General features: G+C 45.6%; 22 non-coding genes across 22 annotated transcripts; 21 read left to right on the forward strand and 1 right to left on the reverse strand.

Annotated features, from left to right (window-relative positions):
- Window positions 1–5,211: 5,211 nt before the first annotated feature.
- On the reverse strand, window positions 5,212–5,284 carry trnak-cuu (transfer RNA lysine (anticodon CUU)). The gene has a single exon. It is a non-coding gene; the product is annotated as a tRNA-Lys (tRNA).
- A 3,707-nt stretch (window positions 5,285–8,991) lies between these two features.
- trnai-uau (transfer RNA isoleucine (anticodon UAU)) lies at window positions 8,992–9,085 on the forward strand. The gene is made up of 2 exons: window positions 8,992–9,029; window positions 9,050–9,085. It is a non-coding gene; the product is annotated as a tRNA-Ile (tRNA).
- A 427-nt stretch (window positions 9,086–9,512) lies between these two features.
- trnai-uau (transfer RNA isoleucine (anticodon UAU)) lies at window positions 9,513–9,606 on the forward strand. Its single transcript has 2 exons — window positions 9,513–9,550; window positions 9,571–9,606. It is a non-coding gene; the product is annotated as a tRNA-Ile (tRNA).
- Window positions 9,607–10,033: 427 nt separating this feature from the next.
- On the forward strand, window positions 10,034–10,127 carry trnai-uau (transfer RNA isoleucine (anticodon UAU)). The gene is made up of 2 exons: window positions 10,034–10,071; window positions 10,092–10,127. It is a non-coding gene; the product is annotated as a tRNA-Ile (tRNA).
- Window positions 10,128–10,554: 427 nt separating this feature from the next.
- On the forward strand, window positions 10,555–10,648 carry trnai-uau (transfer RNA isoleucine (anticodon UAU)). Its single transcript has 2 exons — window positions 10,555–10,592; window positions 10,613–10,648. It is a non-coding gene; the product is annotated as a tRNA-Ile (tRNA).
- A 940-nt stretch (window positions 10,649–11,588) lies between these two features.
- Window positions 11,589–11,682, forward strand: trnai-uau (transfer RNA isoleucine (anticodon UAU)). The gene is made up of 2 exons: window positions 11,589–11,626; window positions 11,647–11,682. It is a non-coding gene; the product is annotated as a tRNA-Ile (tRNA).
- A 429-nt stretch (window positions 11,683–12,111) lies between these two features.
- trnai-uau (transfer RNA isoleucine (anticodon UAU)) lies at window positions 12,112–12,205 on the forward strand. Its single transcript has 2 exons — window positions 12,112–12,149; window positions 12,170–12,205. It is a non-coding gene; the product is annotated as a tRNA-Ile (tRNA).
- A 425-nt stretch (window positions 12,206–12,630) lies between these two features.
- Window positions 12,631–12,724, forward strand: trnai-uau (transfer RNA isoleucine (anticodon UAU)). Its single transcript has 2 exons — window positions 12,631–12,668; window positions 12,689–12,724. It is a non-coding gene; the product is annotated as a tRNA-Ile (tRNA).
- A 426-nt stretch (window positions 12,725–13,150) lies between these two features.
- On the forward strand, window positions 13,151–13,244 carry trnai-uau (transfer RNA isoleucine (anticodon UAU)). The gene is made up of 2 exons: window positions 13,151–13,188; window positions 13,209–13,244. It is a non-coding gene; the product is annotated as a tRNA-Ile (tRNA).
- A 427-nt stretch (window positions 13,245–13,671) lies between these two features.
- Window positions 13,672–13,765, forward strand: trnai-uau (transfer RNA isoleucine (anticodon UAU)). Its single transcript has 2 exons — window positions 13,672–13,709; window positions 13,730–13,765. It is a non-coding gene; the product is annotated as a tRNA-Ile (tRNA).
- A 430-nt stretch (window positions 13,766–14,195) lies between these two features.
- Window positions 14,196–14,289, forward strand: trnai-uau (transfer RNA isoleucine (anticodon UAU)). The gene is made up of 2 exons: window positions 14,196–14,233; window positions 14,254–14,289. It is a non-coding gene; the product is annotated as a tRNA-Ile (tRNA).
- Window positions 14,290–15,235: 946 nt separating this feature from the next.
- trnai-uau (transfer RNA isoleucine (anticodon UAU)) lies at window positions 15,236–15,329 on the forward strand. Its single transcript has 2 exons — window positions 15,236–15,273; window positions 15,294–15,329. It is a non-coding gene; the product is annotated as a tRNA-Ile (tRNA).
- Window positions 15,330–15,761: 432 nt separating this feature from the next.
- trnai-uau (transfer RNA isoleucine (anticodon UAU)) lies at window positions 15,762–15,855 on the forward strand. Its single transcript has 2 exons — window positions 15,762–15,799; window positions 15,820–15,855. It is a non-coding gene; the product is annotated as a tRNA-Ile (tRNA).
- A 427-nt stretch (window positions 15,856–16,282) lies between these two features.
- trnai-uau (transfer RNA isoleucine (anticodon UAU)) lies at window positions 16,283–16,376 on the forward strand. Its single transcript has 2 exons — window positions 16,283–16,320; window positions 16,341–16,376. It is a non-coding gene; the product is annotated as a tRNA-Ile (tRNA).
- Window positions 16,377–17,293: 917 nt separating this feature from the next.
- trnai-uau (transfer RNA isoleucine (anticodon UAU)) lies at window positions 17,294–17,387 on the forward strand. The gene is made up of 2 exons: window positions 17,294–17,331; window positions 17,352–17,387. It is a non-coding gene; the product is annotated as a tRNA-Ile (tRNA).
- A 427-nt stretch (window positions 17,388–17,814) lies between these two features.
- On the forward strand, window positions 17,815–17,908 carry trnai-uau (transfer RNA isoleucine (anticodon UAU)). The gene is made up of 2 exons: window positions 17,815–17,852; window positions 17,873–17,908. It is a non-coding gene; the product is annotated as a tRNA-Ile (tRNA).
- Window positions 17,909–18,850: 942 nt separating this feature from the next.
- trnai-uau (transfer RNA isoleucine (anticodon UAU)) lies at window positions 18,851–18,945 on the forward strand. The gene is made up of 2 exons: window positions 18,851–18,889; window positions 18,910–18,945. It is a non-coding gene; the product is annotated as a tRNA-Ile (tRNA).
- Window positions 18,946–19,374: 429 nt separating this feature from the next.
- trnai-uau (transfer RNA isoleucine (anticodon UAU)) lies at window positions 19,375–19,468 on the forward strand. The gene is made up of 2 exons: window positions 19,375–19,412; window positions 19,433–19,468. It is a non-coding gene; the product is annotated as a tRNA-Ile (tRNA).
- Window positions 19,469–19,892: 424 nt separating this feature from the next.
- Window positions 19,893–19,986, forward strand: trnai-uau (transfer RNA isoleucine (anticodon UAU)). The gene is made up of 2 exons: window positions 19,893–19,930; window positions 19,951–19,986. It is a non-coding gene; the product is annotated as a tRNA-Ile (tRNA).
- A 425-nt stretch (window positions 19,987–20,411) lies between these two features.
- On the forward strand, window positions 20,412–20,505 carry trnai-uau (transfer RNA isoleucine (anticodon UAU)). Its single transcript has 2 exons — window positions 20,412–20,449; window positions 20,470–20,505. It is a non-coding gene; the product is annotated as a tRNA-Ile (tRNA).
- Window positions 20,506–20,931: 426 nt separating this feature from the next.
- On the forward strand, window positions 20,932–21,025 carry trnai-uau (transfer RNA isoleucine (anticodon UAU)). The gene is made up of 2 exons: window positions 20,932–20,969; window positions 20,990–21,025. It is a non-coding gene; the product is annotated as a tRNA-Ile (tRNA).
- A 424-nt stretch (window positions 21,026–21,449) lies between these two features.
- Window positions 21,450–21,543, forward strand: trnai-uau (transfer RNA isoleucine (anticodon UAU)). The gene is made up of 2 exons: window positions 21,450–21,487; window positions 21,508–21,543. It is a non-coding gene; the product is annotated as a tRNA-Ile (tRNA).
- The last annotated feature ends 111 nt before the right edge of the window (window positions 21,544–21,654 follow it).

The raw sequence follows: 21,654 nt of genomic DNA on the forward strand, positions 1-21,654 counted from the left end.
TCACCAGCAATGCCTGACACTTCAGCAATGCAGGGTGGCAAGCCTGCTCGAAAGTCCAAACGAATGGCTGTTTGCAAAGTGAGTTGGTTCTTCGGCGGAGAAAAGGACCGCCCAACGTGGGGCTCGAACCCACGACCCTGAGATTAAGAGTCTCATGCTCTACCGACTGAGCTAGCCAGGCACCTCGATGATATTAATGACTTGTTTCGAATATCGAACAGCTCTGTTTGTGCAAAATATGGTGATCAGTGAGAGTGTTTTTAATGGATCCTGTGGTGCAATCGTTAGCGTGTAGTAGTTATACATCAGTATGCATCAAATCGATGACAAGGTTGTGAGTTTGAGCCTCGCCAGGAGCAAGTATTTTTCTTGAACACTCTGCTCATCTATTTCTTGTCCAGTAAAGGAGCATTTATTCAATCCATTTCGGAGGACGTTTCATAAGTAATAGGTATGTCATTGAGATAAAATGTCAGAGAGCAGGCAAAGCTAGGATTCAAATTCATAGTCTTCTGTATCACCAGCAATGCCTGACACTTCAGCAATGCAGTGTGGCAAGCCTGCTCGAAAGTCCAAACGAATGGCTGTTTGCAAAGTGAGTTGGTGCTTCGGCGGAGAAAAGGACCGCCCAACGTGGGGCTCGAACCCACGACCCTGAGATTAAGAGTCTCATGCTCTACCGACTGAGCTAGCCAGGCACCTCGATGATATTAATGACTTGTTTCGAATATCGAACAGCTCTGTTTGTGCAAAATATGGTGATCAGTGAGAGTGTTTTTAATGGATCCTGTGGTGCAATCGTTAGCGTGTAGTAGTTATACATCAGTATGCATCAAATCGATGACAAGGTTGTGAGTTTGAGCCTCACCAGGAGCAAGTATTTTTCTTGAACACTCTGCTTATCTATTTCTTGTCCAGTAAAGGAGCATTTATTCCAGCCATTTAGGAGGACGTTTCATAAGTAATAGGTATGTCATTGAGATAAAATGTCAGAGAGCAGGCAAAGCTAGGATTCAAATTCATAGTCTTCTGTATCACCAGCTATGCCTGACACTTCAGCAACGCAGGGTGGCAAGCCTGCTCGAAAGTCCAAACGAATGGCTGTTTGCAAAGTGAGTTGGTGCTTCGGCGGAGAAAAGGACCGCCCAACGTGGGGCTCGAACCCACGACCCTGAGATTAAGAGTCTCATGCTCTACCGACTGAGCTAGCCAGGAACCTCGATGATATTAATGACTTGTTTCGAATATCGAACAGCTCTGTTTGTGCAAAATATGGTGATCAGTGAGAGTGTTTTTAATGGATCCTGTGGTGCAATCGTTAGCGTGTAGTAGTTATACATCAGTATGCATCAAATCGATGACAAGGTTGTGAGTTTGAGCCTCACCAGGAGCAAGTATTTTTCTTGAACACTCTGCTTATCTATTTCTTGTCCAGTAAAGGAGCATTTATTCCAGCCATTTAGGAGGACGTTTCATAAGTAATAGGTATGACATTGAGATAAGATGTCAGAGAGCAGGCAAAGCTAGGATTCAAATTCATAGTCTTCTGTGTCACCAGCTATGCCTGACACTTCAGCAACGCAGGGTGGCAAGCCTGCTCGAAAGTCCAAACGAATGGCAGTTTGCAAAGTGAGTTGGTGCTTCGGCGGAGAAAAGGACCGCCCAACGTGGGGCTCGAACCCACGACCCTGAGATTAAGAGTCTCATGCTCTACCGACTGAGCTAGCCAGGCATCTCCATAGTTTATTGACTTGTTTCGAATATCGAACAGCTCTGTTTGTGCAAAATATGGTGATCAGTGAGAGTGTTTTTAATGGATCCTGTGGTGCAATCGTTAGCGTGTAGTAGTTATACATCAGTATGCATCAAATCGATGACAAGGTTGTGAGTTTGAGCCTCACCAGGAGCAAGTATTTTTCTTGAACACTCTGCTTATCTATTTCTTGTCCAGTAAAGGAGCATTTATTCAAGCCATTTAGGAGGACGTTTCATAAGTAATAGGTATGACATTGAGATAAAATGTCAGAGAGCAGGCAAAGCTAGGATTCAAATTCATAGTCTTCTGTATCACCAGCTATGCCTGACACTTCAGCAATGCAGGGTGGCAAGCCTGCTCGAAAGTCCAAACGAATGGCTGTTTGCAAAGTGAGTTGGTTCTTCGGCAGAGAAAAGGAGCGCCCAACGTGGGGCTCGAACCCACGACCCTGAGATTAAGAGTCTCATGCTCTACCGACTGAGCTAGCCAGGCACCTCGTTGATTAATGACTTGGTTCGAATATCGAACAGCTCTGTTTGTGCAAAAATATGGTGATCAGTGAGAGTGTTTTTAATGGATCCTGTGGTGCAATCGTTAGCGTGTAGTAGTTATACATCAGTATGCATCAAATCGATGACAAGGTTGTGAGTTTGAGCCTCACCAGGAGCAAGTATTTTTCTTGAACACTCTGCTCATCTATTTCTTGTCCAGTAAAGGAGCATTTATTCAATCCATTTCGGAGGACGTTTCATAAGTAATAGGTATGTCATTGAGATAAAATGTCAGAGAGCAGGCAAAGCTAGGATTCAAATTCATAGTCTTCTGTATCACCAGCAATGCCTGACACTTCAGCAATGCAGGGTGGCAAGCCTGCTCGAAAGTCCAAACGAATGGCTGTTTGCAAAGTGAGTTGGTGCTTCGGCGGAGAAAAGGACCACCCAACGTGGGGCTCGAACCCACGACCCTGAGATTAAGAGTCTCATGCTCTACCGACTGAGCTAGCCAGGCACCTCGATGATATTATTGACTTGTTTCGAATATTGAACAGCTCTGTTTGTGCAAAATATGGTGATCAGTGAGAGTGTTTTTAATGGATCCTGTGGTGCAATCGTTAGCGTGTAGTAGTTATACATCAGTATGCATCAAATCGATGACAAGGTTGTGAGTTTGAGCCTCACCAGGAGCAAGTATTTTTCTTGAACACTCTGCTTATCTATTTCTTGTCCAGTAAAGGAGCATTTATTCCAGCCATTTAGGAGGACGTTTCATAAGTAATAGGTATGTCATTGAGATAAAATGTCAGAGAGCAGGCAAAGCTAGGATTCAAATTCATAGTCTTCTGTATCACCAGCTATGCCTGACACTTCAGCAACGCAGGGTGGCAAGCCTGCTCGAAAGTCCAAACGAATGGCAGTTTGCAAAGTGAGTTGGTGCTTCGGCGGAGAAAAGGACCGCCCAACGTGGGGCTCGAACCCACGACCCTGAGATTAAGAGTCTCATGCTCTACCGACTGAGCTAGCCAGGCACCTCGATGATATTAATGACTTGTTTCGAATATCGAACAGCTCTGTTTGTGCAAAATATGGTGATCAGTGAGAGTGTTTTTAATGGATCCTGTGGTGCAATCGTTAGCGTGTAGTAGTTATACATCAGTATGCATCAAATCGATGACAAGGTTGTGAGTTTGAGCCTCACCAGGAGCAAGTATTTTTCTTGAACACTCTGCTTATCTATTTCTTGTCCAGTAAAGGAGCATTTATTCCAGCCATTTAGGAGGACGTTTCATAAGTAATAGGTATGACATTGAGATAAGATGTCAGAGAGCAGGCAAAGCTAGGATTCAAATTCATAGTCTTCTGTGTCACCAGCTATGCCTGACACTTCAGCAACGCAGGGTGGCAAGCCTGCTCGAAAGTCCAAACGAATGGCTGTTTGCAAAGTGAGTTGGTGCTTCGGGCGGAGAAAAGGACCGCCCAACGTGGGGGCTCAAACCCACGACCGAGAGGTATCGAACAGCTCTGTTTGTGCAAAAATATGGTGATCAGTGAGAGTGTTTTTAATGGATCCTGTGGTGCAATCGTTAGCGTGTAGTAGTTATACATCAGTATGCATCAAATCGATGACAAGGTTGTGAGTTTGAGCCTCACCAGGAGCAAGTATTTTTCTTGAACACTCTGCTCATCTATTTCTTGTCCAGTAAAGGAGCATTTATTCAATCCATTTCGGAGGACGTTTCATAAGTAATAGGTATGTCATTGAGATAAAATGTCAGAGAGCAGGCAAAGCTAGGATTCAAATTCATAGTCTTCTGTATCACCAGCTATGCCTGACACTTCAGCAACGCAGGGTGGCAAGCCTGCTCGAAAGTCCAAACGAATGGCTGTTTGCAAAGTGAGTTGGTGCTTCGGCGGAGAAAAGGAGCGCCCAACGTGGGGCTCGAACCCACGACCCTGAGATTAAGAGTCTCATGCTCTACCGACTGAGCTAGCCAGGCACCTCGATGATATTTAATGACTTGTTTCGAATATCGAACAGCTCTGTTTGTGCAAAATATGGTGATCAGTGAGAGTGTTTTTAATGGATCCTGTGGTGCAATCGTTAGCGTGTAGTAGTTATACATCAGTATGCATCAAATCGATGACAAGGTTGTGAGTTTGAGCCTCACCAGGAGCAAGTATTTTTCTTGAACACTCTGCTTATCTATTTCTTGTCCAGTAAAGGAGCATTTATTCCAGCCATTTAGGAGGACGTTTCACAAGTAATAGGTATGTCATTGAGATAAAATGTCAGAGAGCAGGCAAAGCTAGGATTCAAATTCATAGTCTTCTGTATCACCAGCTATGCCTGACACTTCAGCAACGCAGGGTGGCAAGCCTGCTCGAAAGTCCAAACGAATGGCGGTTTGCAAAGTGAGTTGGTGCTTCGGCGGAGAAAAGGACCGCCCAACGTGGGGCTCGAACCCACGACCCTGAGATTAAGAGTCTCATGCTCTACCGACTGAGCTAGCCAGGCATCTCAATAGTTTATTGACTTGTTTCGAATATCGAACAGCTCTGTTTGTGCAAAATATGGTGATCAGTGAGAGTGTTTTTAATGGATCCTGTGGTGCAATCGTTAGCGTGTAGTAGTTATACATCAGTATGCATCAAATCGATGACAAGGTTGTGAGTTTGAGCCTCACCAGGAGCAAGTATTTTTCTTGAACACTCTGCTTATCTATTTCTAGTCCAGTAAAGGAGCATTTATTCAATCCATTTCGGAGGACGTTTCATAAGTAATAGGTATGTCATTGAGATAAAATGTCAGAGAGCAGGCAAAGCTAGGATTCAAATTCATAGTCTTCTGTATCACCAGCAATGCCTGACACTTCAGCAATGCAGGGTGGCAAGCCTGCTCGAAAGTCCAAACGAATGGCTGTTTGCAAAGTGAGTTGGTTCTTCGGCAGAGAAAAGGAGTGCCCAACGTGGGGCTCGAACCCACGACCCTGAGATTAAGAGTCTCATGCTCTACCGACTGAGCTAGCCAGGCATCTCAATGATATTATTGACTTGGTTCGAATATCGAACAGCTCTGTTTGTGCAAAAATATGGTGATCAGTGAGAGTGTTTTTAATGGATCCTGTGGTGCAATCGTTAGCGTGTAGTAGTTATACATCAGTATGCATCAAATCGATGACAAGGTTGTGAGTTTGAGCCTCACCAGGAGCAAGTATTTTTCTTGAACACTCTGCTTATCTATTTCTTGTCCAGTAAAGGAGCATTTATTCCAGCCATTTAGGAGGACGTTTCATAAGTAATAGGTATGTCATTGAGATAAAATGTCAGAGAGCAGGCAAAGCTAGGATTCAAATTCATAGTCTTCTGTATCACCAGCAATGCCTGACACTTCAGCAATGCAGGGTGGCAAGCCTGCTCGAAAGTCCAAACGAATGGCAGTTTGCAAAGTGAGTTGGTGCTTCGGCGGAGAAAAGGAGCGCCCAACGTGGGGCTCGAACCCACGACCCTGAGATTAAGAGTCTCATGCTCTACCGACTGAGCTAGCCAGGCACCTCGATGAGATTAATGACTTGTTTCGAATATCGAACAGCTCTGTTTGTGCAAAATATGGTGATCAGTGAGAGTGTTTTTAATGGATCCTGTGGTGCAATCGTTAGCGTGTAGTAGTTATACATCAGTATGCATCAAATCGATGACAAGGTTGTGAGTTTGAGCCTCACCAGGAGCAAGTATTTTTCTTGAACACTCTGCTTATCTATTTCTTGTCCAGTAAAGGAGCATTTATTCCAGCCATTTAGGAGGACGTTTCATAAGTAATAGGTATGTCATTGAGATAAAATGTCAGAGAGCAGGCAAAGCTAGGATTCAAATTCATAGTCTTCTGTATCACCAGCTATGCCTGACACTTCAGCAATGCAGGGTGGCAAGCCTGCTCGAAAGTCCAAACGAATGGCTGTTTGCAAAGTGAGTTGGTTCTTCGGGCGGAGAAAAGGACCGCCCAACGTGGGGCTCGAACCCACGACCCTGAGATTAAGAGTCTCATGCTCTACCGACTGAGCTAGCCAGGAACCTTGATGATATTAATGACTTGTTTCGAATATCGAACAGCTCTGTTTGTGCAAAATATGGTGATCAGTGAGAGTGTTTTTAATGGATCCTGTGGTGCAATCGTTAGCGTGTAGTAGTTATACATCAGTATGCATCAAATCGATGACAAGGTTGTGAGTTTGAGCCTCACCAGGAGCAAGTATTTTTCTTGAACACTCTGCTTATCTATTTCTTGTCCAGTAAAGGAGCATTTATTCCAGCCATTTAGGAGGACGTTTCATAAGTAATAGGTATGACATTGAGATAAAATGTCAGAGAGCAGGCAAAGCTAGGATTCAAATTCATAGTCTTCTGTGTCACCAGCTATGCCTGACACTTCAGCAACGCAGGGTGGCAAGCCTGCTCGAAAGTCCAAACGAATGGCAGTTTGCAAAGTGAGTTGGTGCTTCGGGCGGAGAAAAGGACCCGCCCAACGTGGGGCTCGAACCCACGACCCTGAGATTAAGAGTCTCATGCTCTACCGACTGAGCTAGCCAGGCATCTCAATAGTTTATTGACTTGTTTCGAATATCGAACAGCTCTGTTTGTGCAAAATATGGTGATCAGTGAGAGTGTTTTTAATGGATCCTGTGGTGCAATCGTTAGCGTGTGGTACTTATACATCAGTATGCATCAAATCGATGACAAGGTTGTGAGTTTGAGCCTCACCAGGAGCAAGTATTTTTCTTGAACACTCTGCTCATCTATTTCTTGTCCAGTAAAGGAGCATTTATTCAATCCATTTCGGAGGACGTTTCATAAGTAATAGGTATGTCATTGAGATAAAATGTCAGAGAGCAGGCAAAGCTAGGATTCAAATTCATAGTCTTCTGTATCACCAGCAATGCCTGACACTTCAGCAATGCAGGGTGGCAAGCCTGCTCGAAAGTCCAAACGAATGGCTGTTTGCAAAGTGAGTTGGTTCTTCGGCAGAGAAAAGGAGCGCCCAACGTGGGGCTCGAACCCACGACCCTGAGATTAAGAGTCTCATGCTCTACCGACTGAGCTAGCCAGGCATCTCAATAGTTTATTGACTTGGTTCGAATATCGAACAGCTCTGTTTGTGCAAAAATATGGTGATCAGTGAGAGTGTTTTTAATGGATCCTGTGGTGCAATCGTTAGCGTGTAGTAGTTATACATCAGTATGCATCAAATCGATGACAAGGTTGTGAGTTTGAGCCTCACCAGGAGCAAGTATTTTTCTTGAACACTCTGCTTATCTATTTCTTGTCCAGTAAAGGAGCATTTATTCCAGCCATTTAGGAGGACGTTTCATAAGTAATAGGTATGTCATTGAGATAAAATGTCAGAGAGCAGGCAAAGCTAGGATTCAAATTCATAGTCTTCTGTATCACCAGCTATGCCTGACACTTCAGCAATGCAGGGTGGCAAGCTTGCTCGAAAGTCCAAACGAATGGCTGTTTGCAAAGTGAGTTGGTGCTTCGGCGGAGAAAAGGACCGCCCAACGTGGGGCTCGAACCCACGACCCTGAGATTAAGAGTCTCATGCCCTACCGACTGAGCTAGCCAGGCACCTCGATGATATTAATGACTTGTTTCGAATATCGAACAGCTCTGTTTGTGCAAAATATGGTGATCAGTGAGAGTGTTTTTAATGGATCCTGTGGTGCAATCGTTAGCGTGTGGTAGTTATACATCAGTATGCAGCAAATCGATGACGAGGTTGTGAGTTCGAGCCTCACCAGGAGCAAGTATTTTTCTTGAACACTCTGCTTATCTATTTCTTGTCCAGTAAAGGAGCATTTATTCCAGCCATTTAGGAGGACGTTTCATAAGTAATAGGTACGTCATTGAGATAAAATGTCAGAGAGCAGGCAAAGCTAGGATTCAAATTCATAGTCTCCTGTATCACCAGCTATGCCTGACACTTCAGCAATGCAGGGTGGCAAGCCTGCTCGAAAGTCCAAACGAATGGCTGTTTGCAAAGTGAGTTGGTGCTTCGGCGGAGAAAAGGACCGCCCAACGTGGGGCTCGAACCCACGACCCTGAGATTAAGAGTCTCATGCCCTACCGACTGAGCTAGCCAGGCACCTCGATGATATTAATGACTTGTTTCGAATATCGAACAGCTCTGTTTGTGCAAAATATGGTGATCAGTGAGAGTGTTTTTAATGGATCCTGTGGTGCAATCGTTAGCGTGTAGTAGTTATACATCAGTATGCATCAAATCGATGACAAGGTTGTGAGTTTGAGCCTCACCAGGAAAAGTAATTTTCTTTGAACCCTCTGCCTTTCAATTTCTTTTCCAGAAAAGGAGCATTTTTCAAACCATTTAGGAGGACGTTTCACAAGTAATAGGTACTTTATCAGGATAACAGGTCAGAGTGCAGGCACAGCTATGATTCAAACCCATATTCTCCTGTATCACCAGCAATGCCTGACACGTCAGCAGTGCAGGGTGGCAAGCCTGCTGGAAAGTCCAAGCTGATGGCAATTTGCAAAGTGAGTTGGTGCTTCGGCGGAGAAAAGAACCACTCAAGGTGTGGCTCGTAACCCACGACCCAGATATTTTGCGTCTCTTGCTCTACCGACTGAGGCAGCCAGGACGCTCAATTGAAGTACTGACTTGCACCGAATATCGTACAGCTCTGTTTGTGCAAAATATGGTGATCAGCGAGAGTGCTTTTAGTGGCTCCTGTGGTGCAATCGGTTAGCGCGTGGTACTTATACAACAGTATGCAGCGAAGCAATGCCGAGGTTGTTAGTTCGAGCCTCACCAGGAGCAAGTAATTTTCTTGAACCCTCTGCCTGTCAATTTCTTTTCCAGAAAAGGAGGATTTTTCAATCCATTTAGGAGGACGTTTCACAAGTAACAGGTACTTTATTAGGATAACATGTTAGAGTGCAGGCACAGCTATGATTCAAACCCAAATTCTCCTGTATCACAAGGTTTGCCTGACACGTCAGCAATGCAGGGTGGCAAGCCTGCTCGAAAGTCCAAGCGGATGGCTGTTTGCAAATGGAAACTGTTGGTGCTTCGACGCAGAAAAGAATCGCCCAACGTTTGGGTCATAACCGCAACCCTGAGATTAAGAGTATCATGCTCTACCGATTGAGCTAGCCAGGTACCTCAATTGTAATATTGACTTGGTCCGAATATCGTACAGGTCTGTTTGTGCAAAATATGGTGATCAGCGAGAGTGCTTTTAGTGGCTCCTGTGGTGCAATCGGTTAGCGCGTGGTACTTATACAACAGTATGCAGCGAAGCAATGCCGAGGTTGTTAGTTCGAGCCTCACCAGGAGCAAGTAATTTTCTTGAACCCTCTGCCTGTCAATTTCTTTTCCAGAAAAGGAGGATTTTTCAATCCATTTAGGAGGACGTTTCACAAGTAACAGGTACTTTATTAGGATAACATGTTAGAGTGCAGGCACAGCTATGATTCAAACCCAAATTCTCCTGTATCACAAGGTTTGCCTGACACGTCAGCAATGCAGGGTGGCAAGCCTGCTCGAAAGTCCAAGCAGATGGCTGTTTGCAAATGGAAACTGTTGGTGCTTCGACGGAAAAAAGAATCGCCCAACGTTTGGGTCATAACCGCAACCCTGAGATTAAGAGTATCATGCTCTACCGATTGAGCTAGCCAGGTACCTCAATTGTAATATTGACTTGGTCCGAATATCGTACAGGTCTGTTTGTGCAAAATATGGTGATCAGCGAGAGTGCTTTTAGTGGCTCCTGTGGTGCAATCGGTTAGCGCGTGGTACTTATACAACAGTATGCAGCGAAGCAATGCCGAGGTTGTTAGTTCAAGCCTCACCAGGAGCAAGTAATTTTCTTGAACCCTCTGCCTGTCAATTTCTTTTCCAGAAAAGGAGGATTTTTCAATCCATTCAGGAGGACGTTTCACAAGTAACAGGTACTTTATTAGGATAACATGTTAGAGTGCAGGCACAGCTATGATTCAAACCCAAATTCTCCTGTATCACAAGGTTTGCCTGACACGTCAGCAATGCAGGGTGGCAAGCCTGCTCGAAAGTCCAAGCAGATGGCTGTTTGCAAATGGAAACTGTTGGTGCTTCGACGGAGAAAAGAATCGCCCAACGTGTGGGTCAAAACCGCAACCCTGAGATTAAGAGTATCATGCTCTACCGATTGAGCTAGCCAGGTACCTCAATTGTATTATTGACTTGGTCCGAATATCGTACAGGTCTGTTTGTGCAAAATATGGTGATCAGCGAGAATTTCTTTAACTGCTCCTGTGGCGCAATCGGTTAGCGCGTGGTACTTATACAACAGTATGCAGCGAAGCAATGCCGAGGTTGTGAGTTCGAGCCTCACCAGGAGCAAGTAATTTTCTTGAACCCTCTGTCTGTCAATTTCTTTTCCAGAAAAGGAGGATTTTTCAATCCATTTAGGAGGACGTTTCACAAGTAATAGGTACGTTATTAGGATAACAGGTCAGAGTGCAGGCACAGCTAGGATTCAAACCCATATTCTCCTGTATCACCAGCTAAGCCTGACACGTCAGCAATGCATGGTGGCAAGCCTGCTCGAATGTCCAAGCGCAAGGCTGTTTGCAAAGTGAGTTGGTGCATCGGCGGATAAAAAAAATCGCCCACCATGAGGGTCGAACCAACGACTCTGAGATTATGAGTCTCATGCTCTATCGACTGAGGTAGCCAGGAAGCTCAATTGTAGTACTGACTTGGACCGAACACCGTATAGCTCTGTTTGTGCAAAATATGGTGATCAGCGAGAGTACCTTTAACAGCTCCTGTAGCGCAATCGGTTAGCGCGTGGTACTTATACAACAGTATGAAGCGAAGCAATGCAGAGGTTGTGAGTTCGAGCCTCACCAGGAAAAGTAATTTTCTTGAACCCTCTGCCTTTCAATTTCTTTTCCAGAAAAGGAGCATTTTTCAAACCATTTAGGAGGACGTTTCACAAGTAATAGGTACTTTATCAGGATAACAGGTCAGAGTGCAGGCACAGCTATGATTCAAACCCATATTCTCCTGTATCACCAGCAATGCCTGACACGTCAGCAGTGCAGGGTGGCAAGCCTGCTGGAAAGTCCAAGCTGATGGCAATTTGCAAAGTGAGTTGGTGCTTCGGCGGAGAAAAGAACCACTCAAGGTGTGGCTCGTAACCAACGACCCGAGAATATGCGTCTCTTGCTCTACCGACTGAGGCAGCCAGGAAGCTCAATTGAAGTACTGACTTGCACCGAATATCGTACAGCTCTGTTTGTGCAAAATATGGTGATCAGCGAGAGTGCTTTTAGTGGCTCCTGTGGTGCAATCGGTTAGCGCGTGGTACTTATACAACAGTATGCAGTGAAGCAATGCCGAGGTTGTTAGTTCGAGCCTCACCAGGAGCAAGTAATTTTCTTGAACCCTCTGCCTGTCAATTTCTTTTCCAGAAAAGGAGGATTTTTCAATCCATTCAGGAGGACGTTTCACAAGTAACAGGTACTTTATTAGGATAACATGTTAGAGTGCAGGCACAGCTATGATTCAAACCCAAATTCTCCTGTATCACAAGGTTTGCCTGACACGTCAGCAATGCAGGGTGGCAAGCCTGCTCGAAAGTCCAAGCAGATGGCTGTTTGCAAATGGAAACTGTTGGTGCTTCGGCGGAGAAAAGAATCGCACCCAAGGTGTGGGTCAAAACCGCGACCCTGAGATTAAGAGTATCATGCTCTACCGATTGAGCTAGCCAGGTACCTCAATTGAAGTATTGACTTGGACCGAATATCGTAAAGGTCTGTTTGTGCAAAATATGGTGATCAGCGAGAGTGCTTTTACTGGCTCCTGTGGCGCAATCGGTTAGCGCGTGGTACTTATACAACAGTATGCAGCGAAGCAATGCCGAGGTTGTGAGTTCGAGCCTCACCAGGAGCAAGTAATTTTCTTGAACCCTCTGCCTGTCAATTTCTTTTCCAGAAAAGGAGGATTTTTCAATCCATTTAGGAGGACGTTTCACAAGTAATAGGTACGTTATTAGGATAACAGGTCAGAGTGCAGGCACAGCTAGGATTCAAACCCAAATTCTCCTGTATCACCAGCTAAGCCTGACACGTCAGCAATGCAGGGTGGCAAGCCTGCTCGAAAGTCCAAGCGCAAGGCTGTTTGCAAAGTGAAGTTGGTGCTTCGGCGGAGAAAAAAAATCGCCCACCGTGTGGGTCGAACCAACGACTCTGAGATTAAGAGTCTCATGCTCTATCGACTGAGGTAGCCAGGAAGCTCAATTGTAGTATTGACTTGGACCGAATATCGTACAGCTCTGTTTGTGCAAAATATGGTGATCAGCGAGAGTTCCTTTAACAGCTCCTGTGGCGCAATCGGTTAGCGCGTGGTACTTATACAACAGTATGCAGCGAAGCAATGCCGAGGTTGTGAGTTCGAGCCTCACCAGGAGAAAGTAATTTTCTTGAACCCTCTGCCTGTCAATTTCTTTTCCAGAAAAGGAGGATTTTTCAATCCATTTAGGAGGACGTTTCACAAGTAACAGGTACTTTATCAGGATAACAGGTCAGAGTGCAGGCACAGCTATGATTCAAACCCATATTCTCCTGTATCACAAGCTATGCCTGACACGTCAGCAGTGCAGGGTGGCAAGCCTGCTCGAAAGTCCAAGCTGATGGCAGTTTGCAAAGTGAGTTGGTGCTTCGGCGGAGAAAAGAATCGCCCAACGTGTGGGTCGAAACCGACAGACCCTGAGATTATGAGTATCTTGCTCTACCGACTGAGGTAGCCAGGTACCTCAATTGTAGTACTGACTTGGACCGAATATCGTACAGGTCTGTTTGTGCAAAATATGGTGATCAGCGAGAGTCTGCTTTAGTGGCTCCTGTGGTGCAATCGGTTAGCGCGTGGTACTTATACAACAGTATGCAGCGAAGCAATGCCGAGGTTGTGAGTTCGAGCCTCACCAGGAGCAAGTAATTTTCTTGAACCCTCTGCCTGTCAATTTCTTTTCCAGAAAAGGAGGATTTTTCAATCCATTTAGGAGGACGTTTCACAAGTAATAGGTACTTTATTAGGATAACAGGTCAGAGTGCAGGCACAGCTATGATTCAAACCCAAATTCTCCTGTATCACAAGGAATGCCTGACACGTCAGCAGTGCAGGGTGGCAAGCCTGCTCGAAAGTCCAAGCGGATGGCTGTTTGCAAAGTGAAACTGTTGGTGCTTCGACGGAGAAAAGAACCACTCAAGGTGTGGGTCAAAACCGCGACCCAGATATTTTGCGTATCATGCTCTACCGATTGAGGTAGCCAGGAAGCTCAATTGTAGTATTGACTTGGACCGAATATCGTACAGGTCTGTTTGTGCAAAATATGGTGATCAGCGAGAGTGCTTTTAGTGGCTCCTGTGGTGCAATCGGTTTGCGCGTGGTACTTATACAACAGTATGCAGCGAAGCAATGCCGAGGTTGTGAGTTCGAGCCTCACCAGGAGCAAGTAATTTTCTTGAACCCTCTGCCTGTCAATTTCTTTTCCAGAAAAGGAGGATTTTTCAATCCATTTAGGAGGACGTTTCACAAGTAACAGGTACTTTATTAGGATAACAGGTCAGAGTGCAGGCACAGCTATGATTCAAACCCAAATTCTCCTGTATCACAAGGTATGCCTGACACGTCAGCAATGCAGGGTGGCAAGCCTGCTCGAAAGTCCAAGCGCAGAGGCTGTTTGCAAAGTGAAACTGTTGGTGCTTCGACGGAGAAAAAGAATCGCCCACCGTGTTGGGTCAAACCAACGAATCTGAGATTAAGAGTATCATGCTCTACCGATTGAGCTAGCCAGGTAGCTCAATTGTAGTACTGACTTGGACCGAATATCGTACAGGTCTGTTTGTGCAAAATATGGTGATCAGCGAGAATTTCTTTAACAGCTCCTGTGGCGCAATCGGTTAGCGCGTGGTACTTATACAACAGTATGCAGCGAAGCAATGCCGAGGTTGTGAGTTCGAGCCTCACCAGGAGCAAGTAATTTTCTTGAACCCTCTGTCTGTCAATTTCTTTTCCAGAAAAGGAGGATTTTTCAATCCATTTAGGAGGACGTTTCACAAGTAACAGGTACGTTATTAGGATAACAGGTCAGAGTGCAGGCACAGCTAGGATTCAAACCCATATTCTCCTGTATCACCAGCTAAGCCTGACACGTCAGCAATGCATGGTGGCAAGCCTGCTCGAATGTCCAAGCGCAAGGCTGTTTGCAAAGTGAGTTGGTGCATCGGCGGATAAAAAAAATCGCCCACCATGAGGGTCGAAGCAACGACTCTGAGATTATGAGTCTCATGCTCTACCGACTGAGGTAGCCAGGAAGCTCAATTGTATTACTGACTTCGACCGAACATCGTATAGCTCTGTTTGTGCAAAATATGGTGATCAGCGAGAGTGTCTTCGACAGCTCCTGTGGCGCAATCGGTTACCGCGTGGTACTTATACAACAGTATGCAGCGAAGCAATGCCGAGGTTATGAGTTCGAGCCTCACCAGGAACAAGTAACTTTCTTGAACCCTCTGCCTGTCAATTTCTTTTCCAGAAAAGGAGGATTTTTCAATCCATTTAGGAGGACGTTTCACAAGTAATAGGTACTTTATCAGGATAACAGGTCAGAGTGCAGGCACAGCTATGATTCAAACCCAAATTCTCCTGTATCACCAGCAATGCCTGACACGTCAGCAGTGCAGGGTGGCAAGCCTGCTCGAAAGTCCAAGCTGATGGCAATTTGCAAAGTGAAACTGTTGGTGCTTCGGGCGGAGAAAAGAACCACTCAAGGTGTGGGTCGAACCCACGACTCAGATATTTTGCGTCTCATGCTCTACCGATTGAGGTAGCCAGGAAGCTAAATTGAAGTATTGACTTGCACCGAATATCGTACAGCTCTGTTTGTGCAAAATATGGTGATCAGCGAGAGTGCTTTTAGTGGCTCCTGTGGCGCAATCGGTTTGCGCGTGGTACTTATACAACAGTATGCAGCGAAGCAATGCCGAGGTTGTGAGTTCGAGCCTCACCAGGAGCAAGTAATTTTCTTGAACCCTCTGCCTGTCAATTTCTTTTCCAGAAAAGGAGGATTTTTCAATCCATTTAGGAGGACGTTTCACAAGTAACAGGTACTTTATTAGGATAACATGTCAGAGTGCAGGCACAGCTAGGATTCAAACCCAAATTCTCCTGTATCACAAGGTAAGCCTGACACGTCAGCAATGCAGGGTGGCAAGCCTGCTCGAAAGTCCAAGCGGATGGCTGTTTGCAAAGTGAAACTGTTGGTGCTTCGACGGAGAAAAAGAATCGCCCAACGTGTGGGTCAAAACGCAACGCAACCCTGAGATTAAGAGTATCATGCTCTACCGATTGAGCTAGCCAGGTACCTCAATTGTAGTATTGACTTCGACCGAATATCGTATAGGTCTGTTTGTGCAAAATATGGTGATCAGCGAGAGTGCCTTTAACAGCTCCTGTGGCGCAATCGGTTAGCGCGTGGTACTTATACAACAGTATGCAGCGAAGCAATGCCGAGGTTGTGAGTTCGAGCCTCACCAGGAGCAAGTAATTTTCTTGAACCCTCTGCCTGTCAATTTCTTTTCCAGAAAAGGAGGATTTTTCAATCCATTTAGGAGGACGTTTCACAAGTAATAGGTACTTTATTAGGATAACAGGTCAGAGTGCAGGCACAGCTATGATTCAAACCCAAATTCTCCTGTATCACAAGCTATGCCTGACACGTCAGCAGTGCAGGGTGGCAAGCCTGCTCGAAAGTCCAAGCTGATGGCTGTTTGCAAAGTGAAACTGTTGGTGCTTCGACGGAGAAAAGAAGCGCTCAAGGTGTGGTTCAAACCCACGAATCTGAGATTTTGAGTATCTTGCTCTACCGACTGAGGTAGCCAGGAAGCTAAATTGTAGTATTGACTTGGACCGAAAATCGTACAGCTCTGTTTGTGCAAAATATGGTGATCAGCGAGAGTTCTTTTAGCAGCTCCTGTGGCGCAATCGGTTTGCGTGTGGTACTTATACAACAGTATGCAGCGAAGCAATGCCGAGGTTGTGAGTTCGAGCTTCACCAGGAGCAAGTAATTTTCTTGAACCCTCTGTCTGTCAATTTCTTTACCAGAAAAGGAGGATTTTTCAATCCATTTAGGAGGACGTTTCACAAGTAATAGGTACGTTATTAGGATAACAGGTCAGAGTGCAGGCACAGCTAGGATTCAAACCCATATTCTCCTGTATCACCAGCTAAGCCTGACACGTCAGCAATGCATGGTGGCAAGCCTGCTCGAATGTCCAAGCGCAAGTCTGTTTGCAAAGTGAGTTGGTGCATCGGCGGATAAAAAAATCGCCCACCATGAGGGTCGAACCAACGACTCTGAGATTATGAGTCTCATGCTCTACCGACTGAGGTAGCCAGGAAGCTCAATTGTATTACTGACTTGGACCGAACACCTTAAAGCTCTGTTTGTGCAAAATATGGTGATCAGCGAGAGTGTCTTTGACAGCTCCTGTGGCGCAATCGGTTACCGCGTGGTACTTATACAACAGTATGCAGCGAAGCAATGCCGAGGTTATGAGTTCGAGCCTCACCAGGAACAAGTAACTTTCTTGAACCCTCTGCCTGTCAATTTATTTTCCAGAAAAGTAGCATTTTTCAATCCATTTAGGAGGACGTTTCACAAGTAATAGGTACTTTATCAGGATAACAGGTCAGAGTGCAGCCACAGCTATGATTCAAACCCATATTCTCCTGTATCACCAGCAATGCCTGACACGTCAGCAGTGCAGGGTGCTGATGGCAATTTGCAAAGTGAGTTGGTGCTTCGGCGGAGAAAAGAAGCACTCAAGGTGTTGCTCGAACCCACGACTCAGATATTTTGCGTCTCTTGCTCTACCAACTGAGGTAGCCAGGAAGCTCAATTGAGGTACTGACTTGCACCGAATATCGTACAGCTCTGTTTGTGCAAAATATGGTGATCAGCGAGAGTGCTTTTAGTGGCTCCTGTGGTGCAATCGGTTAGCGCGTGGTACTTATACAACAGTATGCAGCGAAGCAATGCCGAGGTTGTTAGTTCGAGCCTCACCAGGAGCAAGTAACTTTCTTGAACCCTCTGCCTGTCAATTTCTTTTTCCAGAAAGGAGGATTTTTCAATCCATTTAGGAGGACGTTTCACAAGTAACAGGTACTTTATTAGGATAACATGTTAGAGTGCAGGCACAGCTATGATTCAAACCCAAATTCTCCTGTATCACAAGGTTTGCCTGACACGTCAGCAATGCAGGGTGGCAAGCCTGCTCGAAAGTCCAAGCGCAGAGGCTGTTTGCAAAGTGAAACTGTTGGTGCTTCGACGGAGAAAAGAAGCGCCCAAGGTGTGGTCAAAACCACGAATCTGAGATTATGAGTATCTTGCTCTACCGATTGAGCTAGCCAGGAAGCTAAATTGTAGTATTGACTTGGACCGAATATCGTACAGCTCTGTTTGTGCAAAATATGGTGATCAGCGAGAGTGCTTTTAGCAGCTCCTGTGGCGCAATCGGTTAGCGCGTGGTACTTATACAACAGTATGCAGCGAAGCAATGCCGAGGTTGTGAGTTCGAGCCTCACCAGGAGCAAGTAATTTTCTTGAACCCTCTGTCTGTCAATTTCTTTTCCAGAAAAGGAGGATTTTTCAATCCATTTAGGAGGACGTTTCACAAGTAATAGGTACGTTATTAGGATAACAGGTCAGAGTGCAGGCACAGCTAGGATTCAAACCCATATTCTCCTGTATCACCAGCTAAGCCTGACACGTCAGCAATGCATGGTGGCAAGCCTGCTCGAATGTCCAAGCGCAAGGCTGTTTGCAAAGTGAGTTGGTGCATCGGCGGATAAAAAAAATCGCCCACCATGAGGGTCGAAGCAACGACTCTGAGATTATGAGTCTCATGCTCTACCGACTGAGGTAGCCAGGAAGCTCAATTGTATTACTGACTTGGACCGAACACCTTAAAGCTCTGTTTGTGCAAAATATGGTGATCAGCGAGAGTGTCTTTAACAGCTCCTGTGGCGCAATCGGTTACCGCGTGGTACTTATACAACAGTATGCAGCGAAGCAATGCCGAGGTTATGAGTTCGAGCCTCACCAGGAACAAGTAACTTTCTTGAACCCTCTGCCTGTCAATTTATTTTCCAGAAAAGTAGCATTTTTCAATCCATTTAGGAGGACGTTTCACAAGTAATAGGTACTTTATCAGGATAACAGGTCAGAGTGCAGCCACAGCTATGATTCAAACCCATATTCTCCTGTATCACCAGCAATGCCTGACACGTCAGCAGTGCAGGGTGGCAAGCCTGCTGGAAAGTCCAAGCGGATGGCAATTTGCAAAGTGAGTTGGTGCTTCGGCGGAGAAAAGAACGCACTCAAGGTGTGCTTCAAACCCACGAATCAGATATTTTGAGTCTCTTGCTCTACCGACTGAGGTAGCCAGGAAGCTAAATTGAAGTACTGACTTGCACCGAAAATCGTACAGCTCTGTTTGTGCAAAATATGGTGATCAGCGAGAGTGCTTTTAGTGGCTCCTGTGGCGCAATCGGATTAGCGCGTGGTACTTATACAACAGTATGCAGCGAAGCAATGCCGAGGTTGTGAGTTCGAGCCTCACCAGGAGCAAGTAACTTTCTTGAACCCTCTGCCTGTCAATTTCTTTTCCAGAAAAGGAGGATTTTTCAATCCATTCAGGAGGACGTTTCACAAGTAATAGGTACTTTATTAGGATAACAGGTCAGAGTGCAGGCACAGCTAGGATTCAAACCCAAATTCTCCTGTATCACAAGCTATGCCTGACACGTCAGCAATGCATGGTGGCAAGCCTGCTCGAATGTCCAAGCGCAAGGCTGTTTGCAAAGTGAAACTGTTGGTGCATCGGCGGATAAAAAAAAATCGCCCACCGTAAGGGTCAAACCAACGACTCTGAGAATATGAGTCTCGTGCTCTACCGACTGAGCTAGCCAGGAAGCTCAATTGTAGAACTGACTTCGACCGAATATCGTATAGCTCTTTTTGTGCAAAATATGGTGATCAGCGAGAGTGCCTTTAACAGCTCCTGTGGCGCAATCGGTTAGCGCGTGGTACTTATACAACAGTATGCAGCGAAGCAATGCCGAGGTTGTGAGTTCGAGCCTCACCAGGAGCAAGTAATTTTCTTGAACCCTCTGCCTGTCAATTTCTTTTCCAGAAAAGGAGGATTTTTCAATCCATTTAGGAGGACGTTTCACAAGTAATAGGTACTTTATCAGGATAACAGGTCAGAGTGCAGGCACAGCTATGATTCAAACCCATATTCTCCTGTATCACCAGCAAAGCCTGACACGTCAGCAGTGCAGGGTGGCAAGCCTGCTCGAAAGTCCAAGCTGATGGCAGTTTGCAAAGTGAGTTGGTGCTTCGGCGGAGAAAAGAACGCACTCAAGGTGTGCTTCGAACCCACGAATCTGATATTTTGAGTCTCTTGCTCTACCGATTGAGGTAGCCAGGAAGCTATATTGAAGTACTGACTTGCACCGAAAATCGTACAGCTCTGTTTGTGCAAAATATGGTGATCAGCGAGAGTGCTTTTAGTGGCTCCTGTGGCGCAATCGGATTGCGCGTGGTACTTATACAACAGTATGCAGTGAAGCAATGCCGAGTTTGTGAGTTCAAGCCTCACCAGGAGCAAGTAATTTTCTTGAAGCCTCTGCCTGTCAATTTCTTGTACCTGAAAGGAGGATTTTTCAATCCATTTAGGAGGACGTTTCACAAGTAATAGGTACGTTATTAGGATAACAGGTCAGAGTGCAGGCACAGCTATGATTCAAACCCATATTCTCCTGTATCACCAGCTAAGCCTGACACGTCAGCAATGCAGGGTGGCAAGCCTGCTCGAATGTCCAAGTGCAAGGCTGTTTGCAAAGTGAGTTGGTGCATCGGCGGATAAAAAAAAATCGCCCACCATAAGGGTCAAACCAACGACTCTGAGATTATGAGTCTCGTGCTCTACCGACTGAGTTAGCCAGGAAGCTCAATTGTAGAACTGACTTCGACCGAACATCGTATACCTCTTTTTGTGCAAAATATGGTGATCAGCGAGAGTGTCTTTAACAGCTCCTGTGGCGCAATCGGTTAGCGCGTGGTACTTATACAACAGTATGCAGCGAAGCAATGCCGAGGTTGTGAGTTCGAGCCTCACCAGGAGCAAGTAATTTTCTTGAACCCTCTGCCTGTCAATTTCTTTTCCAGAAAAGGAGCATTTTTCAATCCATTTAGGAGGACGTTTCACAAGTAACAGGTACTTTATCAGGATAACCGGTCAGAGTGCAGGCACAGCTATGATTCAAACCCATATTCTCCTGTATCACCAGCAATGCCTGACACGTCAGCAGTGCAGGGTGGCAAGCCTGCTCGAAAGTCCAAGCTGATGGCAATTTGCAAAGTGAAACGTTGGTGCTTCGGCGGAGAAAAGAAGCACTCAAGGTGTGCTTCAAACCCACGAATCTGATATTTTGCGTCTCTTGCTCTACCGATTGAGGTAGCCAGGAAGCTATATTGAAGTACTGACTTGCACCGAAAATCGTACAGCTCTGTTTGTGCAAAATATGGTGATCAGCGAGAGTGCTTTTAGTGGCTCCTGTGGCGCAATCGGATTGCGTGTGGTACTTATACAACAGTATGCAGCGAAGCAATGCCGAGTTTGTGAGTTCGAGCCTCACCAGGAGCAAGTAACTTACTTGAAGCCTCTGCCTGTCAATTTCTTGTACCTGAAAAGGAGGATTTTTCAATCCATTTAGGAGGACGTTTCACAAGTAATAGGTACGTTATTAGGATAACAGGTCAGAGTGCAGGCACAGCTAGGATTCAAACCCATATTCTCCTGTATCACCAGCTAAGCCTGACACGTCAGCAATGCATGGTGGCAAGCCTGCTCGAATGTCCAAGCGCAAGTCTGTTTGCAAAGTGAGTTGGTGCATCGGCGGATAAAAAAATCGCCCACCATAAGGGTCAAACCAACGACTCTGAGAATATGAGTCTCGTGCTCTACCGACTGAGGTAGCCAGGAAGCTCAATTGTAGTACTGACTTCAACCGAACACCGTATACCTCTGTTTGTGCAAAATATGGTGATCAGCGAGAGTGTCTTTAACAGCTCCTGTGGCGCAATCGGTTAGCGCGTGGTACTTATACAACAGTATGCAGCGAAGCAATGCCGAGGTTGTGAGTTCGAGCCTCACCAGGAGCACGTAATTTTCTTGAACCCTCTGTCTGTCAATTTCTTTTCCAGAAAAGGAGGATTTTTCAATCCATTTAGGAGGACGTTTCACAAGTAATAGGTACTTTATCAGGATAACAG

Source organism: Salmo salar, chromosome ssa12 (assembly GCF_905237065.1).
Source record: "Salmo salar chromosome ssa12, Ssal_v3.1, whole genome shotgun sequence".
In the NCBI taxonomy this organism is placed as follows: Eukaryota; Metazoa; Chordata; class Actinopteri; order Salmoniformes; family Salmonidae; genus Salmo; species Salmo salar.